At 46.1% G+C, this 8,301-nt stretch overlaps 1 long non-coding RNA gene across 1 annotated transcript; it reads left to right on the top strand.

Annotated features, from left to right (window-relative positions):
* Positions 1 to 636: 636 nt before the first annotated feature.
* On the top strand, positions 637 to 3,128 carry LOC125547845. The gene is made up of 5 exons (XR_007300807.1): positions 637 to 864; positions 1,443 to 1,896; positions 2,022 to 2,217; positions 2,394 to 2,453; positions 2,813 to 3,128. It is a non-coding gene; the product is annotated as an uncharacterized LOC125547845 (long non-coding RNA).
* The last annotated feature ends 5,173 nt before the right edge of the window (positions 3,129 to 8,301 follow it).

Genomic DNA, 8,301 nt, shown 5'->3' with positions numbered 1-8,301 from the left:
CAGTGGCGAGGACGAGAGAGACGACTGTTGTGTCAGTGCTGGAGGCGCAGAGGCTCGGAACGACTGCGGAGCAAGGGTGGTGGCGGAGCTGCGAGATGTCCGTCACGGAGGAGGAAGAAGAGAGGAGAGATCAAACGAATCTGGTAGGTCGACGGGGTGGATTTGGTGCTATTTATGATGGGGTAGCGCTGTCGAGTCCGACGTGACGGACGCGTCCGGGGGCGCCTGGGTGCCCCCATATCCGCTCCAGATTTGAGCTGTATATAAGGGGTGCCGGTTAATTCAGACGTTTGAGGCCAGTTTGAGAAGCCCGTCTGAGTCGCTTTTTATGACCGATCATTGGCCAAGCCGTCCGTCCGAGCGTTTAAGGCGGGTTTGGGACGCCGTATATAGATGCTCTTAGGACCAAAACATCACAAGCATTAGCTGTCCCTAAAGAAAAGAATGTACACTCATTAGCAAATATCAAAACAAAAATGCCTTATTTTGCGGGCACAACGCACGCGAGCTCATCTATTCTCTCTAATAATAGGAAAAAGAAAATAAAAAGCTTGTAATATGTTGGAAGGAAGGGGGGCCTACTGTCAGCCCCTTCTTCCCCAAACGGCAAATGAGGCAGGGCACTTTAGCAGCTACAGTACCGCGTTTCCTTAGACGGCGGCGCTCCACCCACTCCTCCGCCGTACCACCACTTGGGAAATATCTAGCCAGCCTCCCATCCCCACTCAATAATGCTGGTGCTCCTTCCTGGATCTCACAACAAGCTAGCTCAACGAGTCAACTGCTCCGGCCGGCCGGCGGGCTTCGTGTGTGCGCCTGCATCAATCCCCGCCCGGCTACTCTGCTGCCAACGGCACACGTCCGGTAAGTCCTTGCCTTGGATTCCTTGTACCTAGCCAATGTCTGTACCGATCTGGTACCTGCTAGTCACGGCGTAGTAGATCGATAGCCAGCGGCCGGCCGGCGGTTCATTGACGACCGCTCAACTGCAGGTAGGGGCGTTGCTCGTCAGCCGCACGTATGTAGGTATGCCGCCAGCGCTGCAGATTTATTTGCTCACATGTGCCGTGCAGATCTGGCTCGCTCTCGCATGGAGCAACATCCGCAGCTAGCTAGCTAGCTAATGTGCTCTGGCTTAGACGCCGGCCGGGCGTGAGAGCATCACTTAAAACTTAAAAGCCAGTAGATGCATACAATCACACTTGCATTACTTCATGAACAGATTCGGAGACCGTTTAAGATTTTTTAGAGGTTCCACTATGCATACGGAGCAAAATGCGTGAATCTATATTTTAAGATATGTCTATATACATCCGTATGTAGTCCATAATGCAATATCCAAAATGTCTTATATTTAGAAACGGAGGGAGTAATAGATTTATGCATACATCATGTGTGTTTAACATGTACGTATTGTTCATTGGAACAATTTTTTTTTACAGGTTGACATCTAAACATGTCCGATGTCATGGATGAAGGTTTATGGTGCGAGCGGGTGTTTAGAGACCATCAACTCTCTGTGGTGCGTCTCGATACCGCTACTGACAATGTTTTTTAAGGCAATGGCTTTATTGTCAGCAACAATAAAACCATCTGTGACATAGTATCATGTCAACATGTCGTCAAGGTGCTTCCCGTGGGTGGAACAATGGCTGTTTATTTCTTCAACTCCGACGGATTGATCCCACGCCGATACAATGCAAGAATAATTCGTACTGATGAGGGTCGGGATCTTGCTTGGCTGCGGGCTCAAGATGTCTATGAACCAGTGACTTGTCTGAGGTTCTTCGACCCACCATATGCTTCTGGGTGGAATGTTGTTGCGCTGGCTTATACCACATTGGATGGTTCTTCTGCTACTATTCTAGAGCCAGGGACGTATTCTGGTACAATAACGTAATGCACTCTTCCGATACTTAGTATCTCTTACTTACTAGAACATGGTACTAGTAGTATAATGTAGCATGAAAATTCCTTTTGTCTCTACTCGTGCTAATCATTAGAATATTTATTTATTGCAGCAATGAACCAGATGAAGTGTCGCTTACCTGCAGTTGTACATCTAAGCAAGGTGCATCAGGTTCACCTCTTATTTTGCCACGGATAGACAGGGTAGTTGGGGTGCTTGCCGGAGCTTCACATGCATCGGTATACGCTGTTCCTGTCACACATATAAGGGAGTTCTTAATAGAGTGGCTTGGTGGAGACGAAGACCTGGTAAAATCCTTGAACTTTATTGCAACATGTTTTATACTCGCTCCGCCTCGAATTACTTGTCTCTCGCTCACATAAATCCATTTGAGCCACAAGTAATTCGGGACGGAGGCAGTATCTAATAAGTATGTTTTTTGGTTTGACTGATTTATAACCTTTCCATTTCATACATTTGTTAGAACGAAGTACGAACTGCTGGGTTGGTTATGCTTGTCGCAAAGGGCCAATAGTACGATGAGGTAATGTATGGGTGCCCTTTCTCAAATTCTCATAAGAAAGACCGTTGTATGTCAATTGATACTAGTTTAAGACCAAATCGTCCTGTATTCAATACGAGTGTTGTATATGGAAGTATAGATAAAAGGCATCCATGCTAGTATGATACATGTGGTAAGCTATCTCAAAACAACAAAAATGTGCAAGTTTGCAAATTTACGCTTTAACTTAACCTGAAGTCTAAATAGTGCACGCACAACGATTACTTTTGACAAGCACCTGCTGCGTGCCCACACAGAGAAAATCATTTGTCATCGTTTATGTAAATAAGTATGACACCGTTTTTTTCCTCTTCCAGATCTAATATACTCTTTGTATGCAGGACTTGAACACTGGACGGAAACTTGGGGAGGAAGAACCATGAGAAGTTGTCAGAATTTATCCTAAAAAAAGTTGACGTGCGCGTGGCGTAGTTCTAGGTTTCATAGTTAGTATGCTGGAATGTTTTAATCCTAGACTTTGTAGCTAGCCATTGGCTGGGCTTTGCTCATTTTAGATTGTATACTGATCTACTACTTATTTCTTTCTTAACTTTGCTACCTTATTGTCTTGCGGTTTGAATTATGTCACCGTATTAATTTCTCTGTGTGTTAGACAAACATGATATGATTAAACGTGTGTTAATTCGTTCCATTGTTAATTGCAGTGCAGTCTCCTCTTTATATGTGGAACTAAATGAACAGCACCAGTAGAAGAATGCTGCTATATAATTTTAGACAGCCCAAACAGGGCAATGATGCTCCTCTACGAAGCTTGGCATATTACTACAGGCATGTATTGCTCTCCGCAGCAAAGTTCATGTAGAACATGTTTATCGATAAATGACATTTTTATTAACTCAGAACGTAGCATCAAACGGATACAAAGCATGATGAGTAACACCCAGAGTCCGCATAACAAGATGCACACAGCCAAACACGAACGTTGTGACAAAAGATAAATAAAAAACCGACATGGTGACAACATTAGTCATATCGGACCGACACTATGCCTATGTCAAATGAAGTGGTGGACCAATCCGAAGATTATGCTGCCACCGATGTTGGGTAAAAACCTCCTTGGTCACTCACTCCAACAGCATGCATCGTCTTGAATAACCGTTGGAACTTCGTTCGGTGTAGCATAAACCACATAACAAGTGAGTACCTACAACACGTGGGACAGCTTGAGGTGATGTTTTGGAATGCACCGAATGCTAATTTGGTACTCCCTCCAATTCATATTAGTTGACGTTGCTTTAGTACGAGGGAGTAGTATAAAACAAAGAGAAACTGCACCAAAGGTCCTAAACTATTCGAGGTATGTCAAGTTAGTCTCAAAACTTCAAAATTGTATGTTTGGGTCCCAAACGTTTGCAAGTGGTTCACCTCCGGTCCCAAGCAGCCCAAACAATGTTTGACCCACTCATGTGGCGCATTGACCATTGCCACGTCGACAAGGGTCCCACCAGGGACAACCGGAGAATATTTTGCATAACACCCCTGGTAGGACTCTCCTCACTTGCGGTCCATCTCTTATTGGGTCCTGTTTTGATATTTTGCATAAACACAAATCACACTAGGGATAACCAAATAGAAGAACATTTTGCATTCTGCGGCCTAGAAGAGGGCCATGCTTGCATCCTGTGGCCAGCATATGGTCGACACCAACTGCGGCCTAGAAGAGGGCCATGCTTGCATCTTGTGGCCAGCATATGGTTGGCACCAACCGATCTATCAGACGTGGCCTGACTGTTGATGTCAAAACCGGCGGATCTCGGGTAAGGGGTCCCGAACTGTGCGTCTAAGGTTAATGGCAACATGAGGCGGGGGAAACAATGTTTACCCAGGTTCGGGCCCTCTATGTGGAGGTAATACCCTACTTCCTGCTTGATTGATCTTGATGAATATGAGTATTACAAGAGTTGATCTACCACGAGATTGTAATGGCTAAACCCTAGAAGTCTAGCCTATGAGATTATGATTGCTGAGCGTTAACCCTAGAAGTGTAAACCCTCCAGTTTATATAGACACCCGGGGAGGGGGGGGACTAGGGTTGTACAAAGTCGGTCACAGAGAAAGGAATCTACATATCCGAATCGCCAAGCTTGCCTTCCACGCCAAGGAGAGTCCCATTCGGACACGAGACAAAGTCTTCTATCTTGTATCTTCATAGCCCAACAGTCCGACCCAAGTATATAGTCCGGCTGTCCGAGGACCCCTTAGTCCAGGACTTCCTCAGTAGCCCCTGAACCAGGCTTCAATGACGATGAGTCCGACACGCATATTGTCTTCGGCATTGCAAGGTGGGTTCCTTCTTCGAACACTCCAACATAGACTTCCGAACAAAGAAAACGTGTCCGGCTCTGCAAAATAGGTACCACACACAACCGTAGAGAGTATAATATTCCACAAGTCCAATCCGCTGACAACTTTCTGTAGCGTGACATCACGCCACTGCCCGGCCATTATTTGAACCGTTCTTTAGCCTGCCGCTCCGTATTTCGAGGTGCGGTTTCACTGGCATGTCTTGTCAAAGCAGAGATCGTGTCCCCTTATCATGGGATTCTCATCAATACGTGTAGCACCCTCGATGCGACTATATCTCCCACGTGTCGAGGCACGACTTAGAGGCATAATCGCATTGAAGGCATATGTCGCAAGTCAGGTAATCATCACAAACATCCCATGTAATAAAGATAATGTAAAGGGATAACATAGTTGACTTACACTCGCCACGTCAATCAAGTACATAAATAACATACATCATCCAAACACTCATGGCCCGACTACGACACCAAAATGAAAGATAACCCAACATGCGACATGGTCCCGATCACCCCCAACAGGGCACCACTACTGATCATCAGGAAAGGAAACATAGTAACGTTGAGAGTCCTCGTCGAACTCCCACTTGAGGTCGAACGCGTCACCTGGAGCGGAATCACCTGGACCTGCATCCGGTGTAATAGTAATCTGTGAGCCACAGGGACTCAGCAATCTCGCACCCTCGCAATCAAGACTATTTAAGCTTAATAGGTAGGGTAAGGTAAATATATGTGGAGCTGCAGCAAGCGACTAGCATATATGGTGGCTAACTTATTCGCAAAAGAGAGCGAGAAGAGGAGGCAAAGCGCGAGCGAGAAACTAGAGGACTGAAGGAAATATGCCCTAGAGGCAATAATAAAGTTATTTTATTTCCTTATAATCATGATAAATGTTTATTATTCATGCTAGAATTGTATTAACCGGAAACATAATACATGTGTGAATACATAGACAAACAGAGTGTCACTAGTATGCCTCTACTTGACTAGCTCGTTAATCAAAGATGGTTATGTTTCCTAACCATGAACAATGAGTTGTTATTTGATTAACGAGGTCACATCATTGGTTGAATGATCTGATTGACATGACCCATTCCATTAGCTTAGCACCCGATCGTTTAGTATGTTGCTATTGCTTTCTTCATGACTTATACATGTTCCTATGACTATGAGATTATGCAACTCCCGTTTGCCGGAGGAACACTTGGGTGCTACCAAACGTCACAACGTAACTGGGTGATTATAAAGAAGCATTACAGGTGTCTCCAAAGGTACATGTTGGGTTGGCGTATTTCGAGATTAGGATTTGTCACTCCGATTGTCGGAGAGGTATCTCTGGGCCCTCTCGGTAATGCACATCACATAAGCCTTGCAAGCATTACAACTAATATGTTAGTTGTGAGATGATGTATTACGGAACGAGTAAAGAGACTTGCCGGTAACGAGATTGAACTAGGTATTGGATACCGACTATCGAATCTCGGGCAAGTAACATACCGATGACAAAGGGAACAATGTATGTTGTTATGCGGTCTGACCAATAAAGATCTTCGTAGAATATGTAGGAGCCAATATGGGCATCCAGGTCCCGCTATTGGTTATTAACCGAAGATGTGTCTCAGTCATGTCTGCATTGTTCTCGAACCGTAGGGTCCGCACGCTTAACGTTACGATGACAGTTATTATGAGTTTATGCATTTTGATGTACCGAAGTTAGTTCGGAGTCCCGGATGTGATCACGGACATGACGAGGAGTCTCGAAATGGTCGAGACATAAAGATTGATATATTGGAAGCCTATGTTTGGATATCGGAAGTGTTTCGGGTGAAATCGAGATTTTACCGGAGTACCGGGAGGTTACTGGAACCCCCCGGGAGCTATATGGGCCTTAGTGGGCTTTAGTGGAAAGGAGAAAGGGGCAGCCCAAGGTGGGCCGCGCGCCTCCCCCCTCCCCTAGTCCTATTAGGACAAGGAGAGGTGGCCGGCCCCCTCTCTCTCTTTCCCCCTCGGGGAATCCTATTCCAACTAGGATTGGGGGGGGAGTCCTACTCCCGGTAGGAGTAGGACTCCTCCTGCGCCCTCCTCCTGGCCGGCCGCCCCCTCCCCCTTGGATCCTTTATATACGGGGGCAGGGGGCACCTCTAGACACACAAGTTGATCCTTGAGATCGTTCCTTAGCCGTGTGCGGTGCCCCTGCCACCATATTCCACCTCGATCATATTGTAGCGGTGCTTAGGCGAAGCCCTGCGACGGTAGAACATCAAGATCGTCACCACGCCGTCGTGCTGACGGAACTCTTCCCCGACGCTTTTCTGGATCGGAGCCCAGGGATCGTCATCGAGCTGTACGTGTGCTAAGAACTCGGAGGTGCCGGAGTAACGGTGCTTGGATCGGTCGGATCGGGAAGACGTACGACTACTTCCTCTATGTTGCGTCAACGCTTCCGCAGTCGGTTTGCGTGGGTACGTAGACAACACTCTCCCCTCTCGTTGCTATGCATCACCATGATCTTGCGTGTACGTAGGAAATTTTTTGAAATTACTGCGTTCCCCAACAGTGGCATCCGAGCCTAGGTTTTATTGTTTGATGTTATATGCACGAGTAGAACACAAGTGAGTTGTGGGCGATATAAGTCATACTGCCTACCAGCATGTCATACTTTGGTTCGGCGGTATTGTTGGACGAGACGACCAGGACCAATATTACGCGTACGCTTACGCGAGACCGGTTCTCCCGATGTGCTTTGCACATAGGTGGCTTGCGGGCGACTGTCTCTCCAACTTTAGTTGAACCGAGTGTGTCTATGCCCGGTCCTTGCGAAGGTTAAAACGGAGTCTATTTGACAAACTATCGTTGCGGTTTTAATGCGTAGGTGAGATTGGTTCTTACTTAAGCCCGTAGCAGCCACGTAAAACTTGCAACAACAAAGTAGAGGACGTCTAACTTGTTTTTGCAGGGCATGTTGTGATGTGATATGGCCAAGACATGATGCTAAATTTTATTGTATGAGATGATCATGTTTTGTAACCGAGTTATCGGCAACTGGCAGGAGCCATATGGTTGTCGCTTTATTGTATGCAATGCAATCGCGATGTAATGCTTTACTTTATTACTAAGCGGTAGTGATAGTCGTAGAAGCATAAGATTGGCGAGATGACAACGATGCTACGATGGAGATCAAGGTGTCGCGCCGGTGACGATGGTGATCATGACGGTGCTTCGGAGATGGAGATCACAGGCACAAGATGATGATGGCCATATCATATCACTTATATTGATTGCATGTGATGTTTATCTTTTATGCATCTTATCTTGCTTTGATTGACGGTAGCATTATAAGATGATCTCTCACTAAATTATCAAGAAGTGTTCTCCCTGAGTATGCACCGTTGCGAAAGTTCTTCGTGCTGAGACACCACGTGATGATCGGGTGTGATAGGCTCTACGTTCAAATACAACGGGTGCAAAACAGTTGCACACGCGGAATACTCAGGTTATACTTGACG

This window comes from Triticum urartu, chromosome 3 (assembly GCF_003073215.2).
Source record: "Triticum urartu cultivar G1812 chromosome 3, Tu2.1, whole genome shotgun sequence".
NCBI classification, from domain to species: domain Eukaryota; kingdom Viridiplantae; phylum Streptophyta; class Magnoliopsida; order Poales; family Poaceae; genus Triticum; species Triticum urartu.
The sequence above is the reverse complement of the archived record's forward strand: the minus strand, read 5'-3'. Positions and strand labels throughout refer to the sequence as shown.